Source organism: Diabrotica virgifera, chromosome 1, assembly GCF_917563875.1.
Source record: "Diabrotica virgifera virgifera chromosome 1, PGI_DIABVI_V3a".
NCBI lineage: Eukaryota > Metazoa > Arthropoda > Insecta > Coleoptera > Chrysomelidae > Diabrotica > Diabrotica virgifera.
Window position 1 is genome coordinate 175,201,492 of NC_065443.1, and position 16,028 is coordinate 175,217,519.

The 16,028-nt window shown below is 31.9% G+C and overlaps 1 protein-coding gene across 1 annotated transcript in view; it reads left to right on the plus strand.

Moving 5' to 3' along the window:
* LOC114337914 (probable cationic amino acid transporter) overlaps positions 1–16,028 on the plus strand; it is a 1,427,575-nt gene that overhangs the window by 527,527 nt on the left and 884,020 nt on the right. The window lies entirely within an intron of this gene.

A 16,028-nucleotide genomic window follows, 5' to 3' on the forward strand; every position in this document is an offset into this window, starting at 1 on the left:
TGTATCAGAAAATAATGATTATTATTTTCCCGAAAGCGATGAAAAAGCACATTATTCCCTTATTGCCTCCAACAATCCAAATTACATGATTTAGTTCGAGACCCTGAGAGTTACATGAGACTTTGCTTAACCGTTAGGTTCTAGATTACAATAATGGATTTTGTTAAATGGAATTTACTAGCCAATACAACTTAGAATATTTAGGAACCGCAACCAGGAGCTATCCTCGTTTTTTACTATGCAGGATAAGATGTGTGTTTGTGTTAATCCAAATAGTGTTATGTGAAAATTTGGATATACACAAAATTGTGTACAAAATCTTACTATAGTTTTTGTTTCTAGTTCTAAACTTATGTGTATATAGTATATAAGGAATTTTTATAATAAACTGCAATATTTGATGCATTCTATAACTCCAAATCTAACATTTCACCTGACCAGATTATGTACGGTGGACGCCTACGCAGAAATTCGCGGCACTTTAAGAAGATTACTCAAAATATATACGTGGTGGAACATTTTGGTGTTTGAATTCACATTCAGTACTTCCCTCTACAACCATTTTAACATCAGTCGCAACTTTTTTTTGTTTATTTGTTGAGTAGTGTAATTATACAGGGTGTTCAGAAACTCTACCGACAAACGAAGACAGGAGACTCCTCAGATAATTTTAAGATAATTTAACCCAATTCACCTAATCCGAAAATGCTTTCTAAGGGAGCTAGAGCTCTTTGAAGATGGCGTCATGTACTTAGTTTTTCTTAAATATCTCCAGAATTCTTCTATTTAGAAAAACAAAAATTGGTATACATATTTACTTTCCAGAGATGAATCGATTCCATCCATTGCGAATTTCTAGTACCGGTCATAGGCGTCCGTTTTGGGTAGGGCAACGAATATTTTATCGCATAACTTTTTTGCCTTTAACTTTTAAGCATTTTTGATACTGGATTATTAAATTGTGAGGTATTTTAGTACTAAAAGGTAGTCTTTGATTAAGTCGGTAGGACACACCGTTTTCCAGAAAAATCGATTTGAAAGTTTTTTGTTCTTGGAATTTGAAAAAAAAATAAAAAAAAAATAATAAAAAAAAACTATGTATTTTATCAATTTAAAGCAAGAGTAACTTTTAGTACTCGAATACCTCATAATTTAATAATCTAGTGTCAAAAATGCTTAAAAATTAAAGACAAAAAATGTATGCTATAAAATAATTGTTGACCTACCCAAAACGGACGCCTATGACCGATACTGGTAATTCGCAATTAATGAAATCGCTTCATCTCTGGAATATAAATAAATGTACCAGGTTTCGTCTTTCTAAATAGTTTTTTTTTGAAATTTTTTTTGAAATTCAAGAAACGAATAATTTTCAAATCGATTTTTCTAGAAAATGATGTATCCTATCGACTTAAAGCAAGAGTACGTTTTAGTACTAAAATACCTCACAGTTTAATAATTCTGAGTCAAAAATGCTTAAAAATTAAAGACAAAAAAGTTAGGCGATAAAATAACCGTTGCCCTACCCAAAACGGACGCCTATGATCGGTACCAGAAATTCGCAATGGATGGAATAGAGTTATCTCTGGAAGGTAAGTACGCGCAACTATTTTTGTTTTTCTATATAGAAGCGTTCTGAAGGGATTTAAGAAAAACTAATTACAAAACGCCATCTTCAAAGAGCTCTAGCTCCCTTAGGAAGCATTTTCGGACTAAGCGAATTGGGCCAAAATGTCTTAAAATTACCTGAAGAATCTTCTGCCTTCGTTTGTCGGTAGAGTTTCTGGACACCCTGTATAATACTATGTATTACTATTACTAAATTCATGGCTTTAAAATATACTATGGTAAAAGTTCGCATTAAAGACGCTTTAAACTCCCCGGTACAGCCATTTTGACATCAGTCGCAACTTTTTTTTTTATTTGTTGACTAGTAATTATATAATACTATGTATTACTATTACCAACATCCAACATCACAAGTTAATGCAGATCCTCAAGAAGCTTGATATAGACCAAAAAGACATAAGATGCATTGAAAACTTGTACTGGTATCAGCAGCACAATTAAAAATAGAAAATTCTATATCCAAACCCATACATATAGGAAGGGGTGCTCGACAGGGATGTGTGCTTTCTCCTCTTTTATTTAACATTTATTCGGAAGCCATATTTCAAGAGTATTTGGAAGATGCAGAGATGGGAATCAAAGTGAATGGAGTATTGATCAACTACATACGATATGCTGATGATGCTGTTTTAATTTGTGACAACATAGCAGATCTTCAACAACTTGTCACTATAATCGGAGAATGATGTCGGGAGGAAATTCATGATCATCTCCAGAAACTTCGATGCATTTGAAAAATCCACCATAACACTGAATACTAAGTCCATTGAAAGAGTGAGCAAATTTAAATACCTGGAAACGTGGCTTTTTGAAGACTGGGCATCGTAAGGATGTGGACAAGCTTTCGTAAAATTCAGGAAGGTACTGACCTGCTGAGAGTTCGACCTTACTCTGAGACTAAGGTTTACTAAATGCTATATGTGGTAGGTGCTGCTATATGGTATAGAGGGCTGGACACTCAAAACGAGGGATATAAACAGGTTAGAAGCCTTTAAAATGTGGCTTTATCGCCGTATCCTAAAGATACCATGGACGGCGAAAGGCACAAATGTAGATGTCCTTAAAAGAATCAACCAAGAACGCCAGCTTTTCGAAAACATCAAGATAAGAAAAACGGCGTATTTGGGTCACATCATGCGAAACGAAAAATACCAGTTCCTACAACTTATATTCCAGGGTAAAATTGAAGGCAAGAGAGGAATAGGACGCAAGAAAATGTCCTGGCTCCGAGACATAAAGCAATGGACAGGGATTAACGACATACAATCTCTGATACATATTGCAAGAAACAGAGAGTTAATGGAAAATGTGATCGCTAACATCCATTAGTGGATTTGCATTTAAAGAAGAAGAAGATTACTATTACTAAATTCATGGCTTTAAAATATACTATGGTAAAAGTTGAAAACAAAAGAAGTAATAAAAGGAAATATACCTCATATTATACCCTCCCAGATCTACTAATCAAGATATACCTATTGTCCTATTAAGATTATACTGTATAATATTATACGGAATACTAAGTAAGAACTAAAAACGCTGGACGGAAGGGCCGCCCGAGAACTTTATCGTACCGATCTATTATCGTTATGGTACTAGATACTGTTCTATATTCTATAAAAATAACAAAGTTACTCGTTATTTTGATATTTTAGAAACACCTACTGTACTTAGAAGTATTTTATGGTTCTACGCATCATTAATTCCTGCATTTGAGAAAATGTTCGATGCCATATTTCGAGGACACACTATAGATGTGTAGATTATTGCATAAATCAATAGAATATTATAGTCATACTTTCATTTCAAATTAGTTCATTTTTCTGAGAAATTAATAGTTTACAATATTTGCATTTCATTCTATTTCGATTACGCCAGTCAATGCGCGAGATTAAGAACAAGATATTATCTCCAAATTCTATCCTACTGCATGGATTTTAATGAAATTTTGGGAGTAGCCCAATCTGCTAATTCAAAGTCTATCCTATATACTCATCAACTAGCCTATATTTGTCCACTGCTGAACGTAGGCCTCCCGTAAAAATTTCCACCTATTTCTATCTTGAGCTTCTTGCATCCAATTTGTGGTGATGCGCTTGATATCATCCGTCCATCTAGTCGGTGGTCGTCCTCTGCTTCGATATGCCTCCTGCCTTGGTCGCCATTCCAGAATCTTTTTGGTCCATCTGTCATCCGTCAGTCTGGCAACATGTCCTGCCCAAGCCCATTTAGCCATGGCTATTCTTTCAACTGCCTCCGTGACTCCTGTTCTTCTTCTTATTTCTAGGTTTGGTACTTTATCTCTGATGGTAATACCTAACATTGATCTTTCCATAGCGCGTTGTGTAACTCTTATTTTATTTATTGTTCTTTTTGTCAGAGTTAGTGTTTCTGCACCATATGTAAGAACCGGCAAAACACACTGGTCAAAGACCTTTCTTTTTAAACAAACTGGAATATTAGACTTGAAAATGTTATTTAATCTACCGAAGGCAGCCCATGTAAGACCTATCCTTCTTTGTATTTCAGTTGTCTGGTTATCTCGGCCTAAGCGAATCTCATGTCCTAGATATTTGTAAGCTATTACTTGGTCGATGCTATGACTCCCAATCTGAATTTTATCGCTGACTACAAGGTTGGTCATAAATTTTGTCTTTGAGGTGTTAATTTTAAGACCAATTGTTTTTGACACTTTATAGAGCGTGTGCAGCATTTTTGTAGCTTTATCAACTCTATCAGATATTAAAACGATGTCATCGGCAAATCTTAGGTGGTTCAGATCCTCCCCGTTTATATTGATTCCCATATTATCCTCTCCTATATACTATGGCGCTTCTATCATGGGGGAAGTTCCCACCACTTCTCAGGGGTGAAATATTTTTATTTTCGAATTACATGGAGAAAAAGGAAGATTTTTAAGAAAATTTAAAAATTCATTCTATAATTTGATCACATTTTTTACAAAAACCATTCATTTTAAACCCGTTCAACTTTTTGAAAGTAGAAATAACACTATATATATTAAAAGGTATTGTAGAAGGAAAACAATGCATTTAAATTATGGTGGATGGGGAGTTAAATGTATATACTTTTCATTTTTCCTTAAAGTACATTAGTCATATATTTTTTTGCACCATATCTCGCTTAGTTTGTAAGTAAGCGACATTTAACGGTGCTCGTTTTAAAGGCCTTTTCAAACACTACAAAAGGTGTTGGTAGCATTATACACCTAAAAACTACCGTTCCTCTGTTATTTCAAGTTGAATACACCAATTTGAGCATGCACCAAAAAACAAACTATTTTCACCTACCATATCTCTTTTTGTATTATAAATAGAACATTTACGAAGGAACGAATTTCTTTATTATTTATAATCTAAAAAATGTTTTATATAGTGTTTTTAGTTCGATGCATAGTTTTTAAGGTATTCACAAAAAATCCGTCCGAAAAGGTGTCATTTTTCAATGAAAATGGCCAATTTTCAACTACGCATAACTCAAAAAGTATTGAGTTCTCAAAAAAAAGTATAGACCAGTTTTTGCTTAGAAATAGGTTCTTTAGCCACTTCCGTGCTTATTTTGACCAACAAATTTTCCACCCCCTTGAAGAAGTGGGAACCGCCCCAAGATAAAAGCGCCATAGTATATAGGGTAGATTTTGTTTCTTGAGCTATTTCCTACTTACTGTGAAAATATCAAGTACATCAATGTAGTAGGATGGAATTCGGAGCCAAATACCCTCATTGACTGCCCTACAATAATGCTCTGCTATGAACGCGTGAGAGAGGACACACATAAGATTATAGCAAAATTTCTATTCACCGTAACTTTTCGAGTTTTTGAGCTACAGCAATGAATTTTATGTCATTGGAAAGGTAATTTTGCATTCTTTCAAAATATGTTAAAATATACAGGGAGTATCTAAAAAAATTAAGATTTTTTATTCATTTCCAGTTCAACCGGAAGCCATATTTTTGGTAAAATTTATTGTGATAATAGATAATAAAGTACCATATATGTCTGCAAAATTTCAAATTTTAGTTTCTATTAAGAAGGAAGTTACGGGCACTCGAATATTTTTTTATAAAAAATTCATAACTCCCCTCCTATGGGGAGTTAAGATATATGACTAATGTCATTCAATTTACTGATAGGATATCAAAAATATATCAAAAAATAAAAAAATTCCTTGGAGCCCTTTTTGAGAAAATCTAGTTCAAATTTATGTCAAAATTTGACCCCTTAAATATAGGCAACCCGTAACTTTTTCTGAAAAACGATAACATCCTTCTTATAAGCCCCATCTTTAGGCTATATAAAGATTTTTCAAATTAAACTTATCTTAAACAAGTTTTTAGATAGATAGGGAAATGTGTCGGGTGGGCGGTCGGCCATGTTAGCCGCCATTTTGAATTTGGAAATGTCAAATTCCGTATTTTTATTTACCTATCGATGAGCTTACTTTGAGTTGAATTTTATTCATTTCGGTCAAAATTTGCTAAAATGGGCCCTAAATAACCCCCCTATTTCGGCCCCCCTTTGAGAGGTTTTTTTGAAAAGCTTAGTTTCTCGACAAAATTCTCTTAAACTTACTCATACCGAATTTCATCAAAATCGGTCCAGTAGTTTTTGCTGGGCGGTGGCGACATACGTACGTACGTACATACGTACGTACGTACGTACATACTTCCGACATGTTTTTTTTATTTGCTTTTTAGACTCAGGGGGACTCAAAACGTCGAAAAAAAGTGAAATCTGAAAAAATTTTTTTTGCACGATCCTATAACTTTATCTATTATACTATACTACGTATATAGTACGATAAAGTAAAAAAATACGAAAGAAGAGAAAAACAGCTTAAAATAATATGCTATGCGGACGACGCCACAGTGGTTCCAAATGCTGAATACATGGTCATGAGGAGAAAAAAGTTCCTATCTAGGGATTTTCATGTTTACAGTTGTTTTCTCATACTATTGTAGAGTAGTAATATGCAGGTATAAGGATCAGGCTGGATGTATTCTGGTTCATAACTCAGGAACAAGTGAGCCATGTCCGAGGTTATTTTGAACGGCGGAGAAAGTGAAAAAGAACACGAACACCACTCTATTCTCCTTCCATCAGTCTCATAACCAATAACAAGCATTCTCCACACATCATATCCCTACTTTTTATTTCTTTCTTGTCAATTTCCAGGAGATATTAAACTTAATTTTATTTACAATCTACACTAAGTATCAAAATTAACGCACCATCTTAAAAATGGGACATTTTTAATGTCTCATATATCCTAAACCTGTTGTCCGATTTTAGTGATTTTTTAACATGATATAGCTCTATTCTTCAAGAATATCGATGTAATAATATTGTTGCTAAACAGATAAGTGTCATTGTATACCGGGGGTAACAATGACAGTGTATTTTTTCCTCAAAGTTTGGAACACCCTGTGGAATATTCTAGCGTATATAAAATATTTAAATTAAAACTTAAAATAAAAAAGTTAAGTACTTTAACAACTAGCAACGTTCTTCATCAATGCAGAGTGTTTCTAAATAAGTGCGACAAACTTTAAGGGGTAATTCTGTATAAAAAATAATGACCGTTTGCTTTATAAACATATGTCCGCAAATGCTTCATTTCCGAGATCACGGGATCACGGGAGATCACGGGATGTTGAATTTTTTCTTACAAACTGACGATTAATTTATTGCTCTAGAACCGGTTGAGATATGCAAATGAAATTTGGTAGGTTTTAAGTGGTAGTTATTGCGCATTTTTTGGCACACAATTAAGAATTTTAAATTCACTATTGGCGTGCATACGGGTAATTAGACCGGGTAATATGACCCGTAAGCACGCCAATGGTGAATATAAAACTCTTAATTGTATGTCAAAAAATGCGCAATAACCACTTCTTAGAACCTACTAAATTTCATTTGTGTATCTCAACCGGTTTTAGAGCAATAAATAAATCATCAGTTTGTAAGAAAAAATTCAACATCCCGTATCTTGGAAACGCATCATTTGCGGACATCTGTTTATAAAATAAACGCTCATTATTTTTTCATGCAGAATTGCCCCTTAAAGTTTGTCTCACTTATTTAGAAACACCCTGTATTGATGAAGAACGTTGCTAGTTGTTAAAGTACCTAATTTTTTTACTATCAAACATAAGCGCATGAATCAAAAAGCATAATGTTATGAAAGCCTAAGGCTACAGTTCAGTTTTAATTTCAATATTTTATATACGCTAGAATATTCCAGAGGGCGTTCCAACCTTTGAGGAAAAACACACTATCATTGTTACACCTGGTATACAATGACACTTATCTGTTTAGCCACAATATTATTACATCGATATTCTTGAAGAATAAGGCTATAGCATATTAAAAAAATCACTAAAATCGGACAACCCTCTTTCCTAAACTAAACAAAAATGTCTACTATCTGTTTCTTTCTGGGAAACCATTTAGAAACACTGTCTATTGTTCAATCAAACCGCGGTATACATTAGCTTTCTAAACAACCGTTTGTAGTCCGTTCAGTTGAAATGTATAAATTGTTCGTAGAAACTTTACCACTAAAATTTTGCTCTTCCGCGAATCACTTCTTACGGCTAAATTATTTTACTTACAAAATTTGACCATATATAGGGTCATAAAAATCTACCGTCTCGTGTTCTTTGACATATTACAATTATTATTTAAATTCTCCCCATAAAAATTATTTAACCATACATCGAAAAGGTACAAAATTCTGCATAATTCTGCGACTGATGTTTATTGATCTTAAAACATATAGTAAGAAGATACGGAATCACTTTGATTTAGCTGCCTATAACTGCCTATGTGTTACTGGCAGTTGTTTGAATGCAAAAGTGGGAAATGACGCATGTTACATGATTCTGGCGATTGTTGAGTATGTATGGGCGGTTGTACATAAGTAATAGGTTCTGAATATTGGACTTCATAAAAAAAATGTATTTTTAATCAGCAATTTCAAAAGTCCCTTATAATATAAAATTTTAAATAAATATACGTTTAAAATAACATTTTCGAATTTCTTTCGGCCATATTGCATTCACCATTTTGTTTAAAAAAAAAAGTAATTTTAGATTTGTAATCGGCAACCTTAAACTACAAAATTTCACAAAAAAAATGCGATTTGATAGATATTTTCAATTTCTTTCGGCCATGTTGGATCCGCCATTTTTTTTTCAGAAAAAATAATGTCAGATTCGCAATCAGCGATGCCAAAAACCCTTAAAAACGGAAGTAATTTCGAAGTGTATAAACAGTATACGCTCTGAGCTTAGCTGGTGGCGCTCCTAGCGGATTACTAATTCAACTTTCACCGGTAATTTTTAAATTTATTATTTAATTGTTATCGCTTAATATTTACAACGCAAAAAAGTAATTAAATTGTAATCGATTTTTTTAAGATTTTGCTAATCATTTTGACGTTCTATTGATAAAATATGAATTTCTTACTTCGGATACTTTCACAATTATCGTGTAGATGGCGCTAAGATTATTAGAATAATTTATAATTACATATTACGGAACAGTAAAAAAACTTAAATTCAGTATTTAAAACGTAAGTATATTTAAAGTAAAAATATATACCACAGCTTTGACCAACTAATATTTTTTATAATTAATGTTTTTAATTTTAATTTTAAATTAATCACTTTGACATTTATGTCAAATTTCCGGTAAAGGTTTACAGATTTGTCACTACTGGCGCTCGCGAATTTGTAAATATCCCCTCTATGTACGAGCTCACAGCGTATACCGCTCCGAGCTTCGCTGGTATCGCCACCTTCCTACAGAATTACTAGTATAACTTTTACCGGAAATTTTCTGGAAAGAAAAAAGTGTTGCCTATACTCTGTGAGTTTCGCTGGTATGGCTGCTATCGCCATCTAACGGTTGACTAGTGTTCCTATTTCGGCCGGAATTTTAAAGAGGACAGTAGAAAAGCAAATAATAGTTGTTTCAAACTTATTATTTAATTCTTATCGTGTAATATTTACAACGTAAAGAAGTAATTGGATTGTAATCGATAATTAATAGCAGTAAGTACAGAATTTATTATTCATAGATTTTGCTTATCATTTTGACGTTTATGTTGACAACTAATATTATAAAAAATTTATTCCACAAAAAAGTATAATAATTTAATATAATTATAGTATAATACTTCTTAAATATTAACTTATGAATGGCAGTTAACGGCATCCTACGTTTGCTGTGATTGGTCGTTATCTTCACGCATTCAAATTTTGTTTCAGGATTGGATTGTAAAATTAAAACCGTCAAAATTCGGGAGTGTGCTAACTGATCCTTTAGCTCAAATTTTTCTACCGTTTTAAAATTAAAATTGTGTTTACTTACTTTTTTCTAATTGCATCAATCCATTTTTAAACGCTTTTATTTAGTTCAATAGATTGCGTCAAATCTTTGGATGTTAATTTGATTACCTTTTCTTCCATGCAAATGAATGAAAATTTGCAGACATATGCATTCGCGGTGACAATACACGAATAGACAACAAAAAATTTTTGTTTATGTTTATTAATTGTTTAAATAAAAAAAAGCGATTTTAATGGAAAAAGGCCTAAATTCTCTTGTTTTTTACAATGTAGAAACTTGAAACTTTTACGGATGGTGGCTAATGATATAACCTATACATAATTTCACTTTTTACGTTAATTGTTTACGTTATGCGTCATAAATAAACAATAAAGTCTTAAATTTTGAACACTCATATATTTGTTTATACAGTACGATGCAAGTGAAAGGAATAAATTTGTTATTTCGTAAAAAGGCGACTTGAACCCTACAATGCTACCTGGGGTACACTTGTACCCCAACCTTGTTTGTAAGTTACACCAATTTGCAGTAGTGGGTGTAGAAAATATGAAAATAAACTTGTGAATAATAATATAATAAAATATTTTTGTATACAAAATAAATTCTTAGCATGTTATCTTAAGATTGTTTTTGTCATAAGTTCTTAAAACATACGTATATAAATATTTTAGGTCGATTTTATTTGGGGTACCACTGTACCTCGATGTAGCAGATTGAGTTTAGAAAATAAGTGTAGCAATCCAGGGTCAAGGAAAAATCCCGAAAGAGGTCGATTTTATTTTTAAATTACGATATTTTGGCATATATGTCATACTAGTGACGTCATCCTTCTGGGCGCGATGACGTAATCGATGATTTTTAAAGGCATTTATTTAGTACAATAGATTGCGTCAAATCTTTGGATGTTAATTTGACTACCTTTTCTTCCATTCAAATGAATGAAAATTTGCAGACATATGCATTCGCGGGAACAATACACGAATAGACAACAAAAAATTTTTGTTTATGTTTATTAATTGTTTAAATAAAAAAAACGATTTTAATGGAAAAATGCCTAAATTCTCTTGTTTTTTACAATGTAGAAACTTGAAACTTTTACGGATTGTAGCTAATCATATGACCTATACGTAATTTCACTTTTTACGTTAATTTATTACGTTATGCGTCATAAATAAACAATAAAGTTTTAAATTTTGAACACTATACAGTACGATGCAAATGAAAGGAATAAATTCGTTATTTCGTAAAAAGGCGACTTTAAGGAAAAATCTCGAAAGAAGTCGATTTTTATTTTGAAATTACGATATTTTGGCATATATGTCATACAAGTGACGTCATCCATCTGGGCGCGATGACGTAATCGATGATTTTTTTAAATGAGAATAGGGGACATGCGATAGCTCATTTGAAAGGCAATTCAATTCTTTATTCAGTAATGTGAAAATTTATATAATTATTTGCACAGGGTGTCCAAAAATAATTTTTTAATTAAATTATTTGACAAAAAGAAGAATGTATGTAATTTATTTAACTCAGAATACATTTTACAGTTGCCCGTAAACAGAAAAAATGTGTATTACAGATATAAACATTGCTTTTCGATTAAATTAAATATTCAAGCCAGCTCCCGCCAGCCACCTGCCTCTTGGAAGTTTTAACATTCAATTTAAGCGAAAGGCAATGATTATTTGTGATATAAACATTTTTGTCTGGTTTATGACAGCAGTAAAATGTATTTTAATTTAAATTTAATAAGTTACACACATTCTTCTTTTTTTAAACGCTTTTTTGCAATTTGCCTGCCTTTTCATCAATGCAAATGAATGAAAATTTGCAGACATATGCATTCGCGGAAACAATACACGAATAGTCAATAAAAAAAATTTGTTTATGTTTAATAATTGTTTAAAAAAAACGACTTTAATGGAAAATGCTTAAATTCTCTTGTTTTTTACAATCTAGAAATTTGAAATTTTTACGGATTGTAGCTAATGATATGAACTATACATAATTTCACTCTTTACGTTAATTGTTTACGTTATGCTTCACAAATAAACAATGAAGTTTCAAATTTTTTGCCGATTCCGACTACTTTTTATGTTTGTATATCATATGTTTTATATACATATTTTAATAAACATGACGATATATTTTAATGTTTGAAAAGTGTAAGACTAAAAAGTAAAAAATAAAAAAATATGAAAAAAAAGTTTTTAGGAAACGCTTTTCTTTAGTTCCGGGTGACTAAAATTATAAATATTAAAAAATCAACTAAAAAGCAAAAAATAAAAAAATTGAAAAAATTCTACACATTCGTTAAAGAGAAGCGTGGGGCGAAAACCGTTTATTCGATGAAGACGCCCCACGCTTTTCTTTGACGAATGTGTTGGATTTTTTCAATTTTTTTATTTTTTGCTTTTTAGTTGATTTTTTAATATTTATAATTTTAGTCACCCGGAACTAAAGAAAAGCGTTTCCTAAAAACTTTTTTTTCATATTTTTGTCGTTAAATCACCTTATGCTTAGAGACAGGAAAGTTGTAGAATACACAGTTACTATTTTAACCAGTATTTCGACACTCTTTAATACAACAACTTTCGTGAGACATTTAAAAGCTATAATATGCAGAACGTCAAAAAGCAAATTTCCAGTAAAGGTTTACAAACTTGTCACTACTGGCGCTCGCGAATTTTTCATTATCCCCTCTACATACGAGCTCACAGCGTAATTTTTATTATCAGTTTTACGAAAGAAAGTTTTTTTTTTAAATGCTTTACATCGTATAGAATCTAAGATGCAACATCAGATATCAAATTTTATTAATTTTGTACGAGGTATGTTTTCCTCATTTATATACTTATCTTATTTATTTTCCAAGTAGTAAATTACATAAGATGCCATGCGATAAAGGAATATCTTCAGAACAATATTTTTTCCTCGTTTAGTTAAATTTGGACAATTAGTTAGAACGAAGGAAGTGAAAGAAGTATATTAAAGTGTGCAAATGTATTTATTTCCTTAGCTAAGCGCTTTCGACTGAAAAGCCATCTTCAGAGCTAATGCTACAATAAAAAGTTAAACTAATAAGCAAAAAGATGCCTAAGTTTTTTTAACTTACGTCAAGGTATAAAAGTACCGGCTACTTCGGTTTCTATGTGTTTTCATCTCATTAAGGAATTTGGAATATTTGTTCATTTATGCAACTCCGGTTGATGAAAATTAGTTTAATTTTTAATAGTACTTGTAAAACAGTAAAAACAATCACTAAGACGTTACAAACAAAATAAAGTTTGGTTTGGTCATGGTAAAGGTATCACCCAACCATTTTTAAGTGATTCGAGCTGCCGAATGACTGACAGTGATTGATTGGATGTTGGATTTTAAATGTTTCATCTGTTCAGTGTTGACATATGACAACTGACATTACAAATGAATGAAAATTGTTTAAATTAATTTTACAAGGATAATTGAAAAATTGATGTATAGAAATTGTACCTTAGATGTCTGTACAAATACAATAATAATAATGTAATTGTCTAAAAGTATCTACTAAACTGAGGACTTAGTGGCTCAAGACATATATGTACACTGTGTCGTGACAAAGGGAAGAAGATATTTTTTAAAAAATTAGATATGAATAAAAATTAAATTTGTTAAACTCTGAATGATCTTGTTTATTCACAACTTTCTTTTATCCCTAATATGAAGTATTTAGATCTTAATTATTTCTTATTAACAACTCTTTTAATTGAGCATAAAATTTTTCGAGATCACCTTGGCATGTTGCGTGAAATATTATAATATAATATTGTGCATATTATGCAGGATTATGCCGGTTTTTGGTAAAATGAGTGACCAAGATTATCTGAATGATGAAATAAGTATATTTTGTCTATGTATAGGTAATACCCTTACGGTTGTTTAATATAAGAAGGTAAATTTAGATGGAAAGCAAGTTTTTTCACAAAATATACTTCTTAATGAACACATTTTGTTGTTAAATGATATGTGTTAAGTTTTTGAAGGTTTTGATATTTGTTAATAACTGTCAATGCTTCAATGTACATACAGACTAAGCCACCAGTCTCATGATTTCCTAAGTTTAAATTTACTAAATAACCTATCAAAGTTTTAAAAAAGGTTACGAAAAGTTGTTTGAGACAGAAATTGTATGAGGCCACTACTCTACCGTTTCCCACAGATATTTAAATAAAGGTTTATAATTGCAATTCAAATTAATCTGAGTAACACAAAAATCAGGATTAGATTTCATTTCTTTGGAGATCTCAAGGTCTTCTAAAAAATTCATTAGTCTATAGTTTTTAGACGGAATGTTATGTAAAATTTGGCTATCTTTGGTAGGAGAGAAGGAATGGTTGGTAGTTTTAACATGATAGCCAAAATTTGACTTTTCTGGAGTTCTCACATGGTCCTTGATTCTCTGAGAAACGGTCCTCATCGTGCTACCTACGTAGGTAAATAGTAGTACTACATTCACCACAGGATAGTTTGTAAATGCCACTTTTGTTTAATTTATCAATTTTGTCTTTGGTTTTACTGAATAATGATTTGATGGTATTTTTGGTCTTAAATGACATTTTGAGGATATCAACTTGGTCCGATAATACATTTGATATTTTATCTGAGATTGGTCCTAACTAAGAAATAGATCTGTAAATGTGGTTTGTATTATTGTTTTTACTTGGGTTAAAGGCTTGGTCTATTCTTATTTTGAGTAATTTATTTTTAAAAATGTTGTCTATTAACGAAGGGGAATAACCATTGTTAACTGCTAGCTGTTTTAGTATGGAAACTTCCTTATGGTAGTTGTCATTAGACATAGGGATGTTTAATAGTCTATGTATGTAACAATGAAAAGCTGACATTTTATGTTGGTACGGATGGTTAGATGAATTTGGAATGATGTGGTCGGTTTGTGAAGGTTTTCTAAAGATTGAGAATTGAAGTCTAGGCGGGGTATTTTGAATAGTAAGGTCTAGAAAGTTGATACTGTTGTTATTTTCAATCTCTAGAGTGAATTTGATGGCTGGGTATAGACTATTAATCAAAGATAGTATGTGGTTGGGTGTATTGGTAGGACCTTCTATGAACGCTAAAATGTCATCCACATATCTGTGCCAAAGTATAATTTCAGGACGAGAGTGTACAAACTTTGTTTCGAGAGAGTCCAGAAAAAGATCAGCTAACCAAGGAGAGAGTGGGTTTCCCATGGCTAGCTCTTCTGGTTGTCTGTATAGTTTGTTGTTAAAAATGAAGAAGTCTTGGGAAAGGCAAAATTGTAACAGAGACGTGATGTGAAAAATTTTTTGGGGATCTATGTTGTTTGATGTTAATAGGTCATTAATAATAGGTATGGTTTCTTGTCAAGTCTAATTGTCTTGTCTAATTAGTTAGAAATCATAAAATATTGTTTTTTTTATTCTTCTCAACCTATAAAATACAACGTATTATCTTTTGCGGTTTTGCAAACAATTTCATCAATAAGTTGACACTATAACAAGAAATGAAACCTGTAGTGTATACTTTGTTGGTTTGTACACTATGTGTGTGCAACAACCCTTCTATGTAGATATTGGTGTGTTTGCCCAATGCATGTTGAATTGCATTCCTTACAATTTTTTAAAGAGAACTTTCTCTTTGTCCAGATAGATGTCGCTAACGCGTCCTTACGAATTTAATATTTTATTTATATGCATACTCCAACAGCTTGGATTCAGTTCACTTCGGTCAGCTCCGGATAAAGGGGCGGGCGAGCCGGGCGACGGTCCGGTGCGCCAAATTTTGAGGGGCGCTAAATTTTGAAGGACGCCGATATAAAAATATTTCTTTTTTCATTCATTTTTTTTTATTTTATATATTAAATTTGAACATTTTTCCTATGACATTGTTTGAATAATTCTAATATTATTTATAAGAAAAATATTTCTATCTATAGTGAGATGAATATCTTGTGGGATGAATTCTTGTTTGGATAATTCTAATATTATTTATAAGAAAAATAT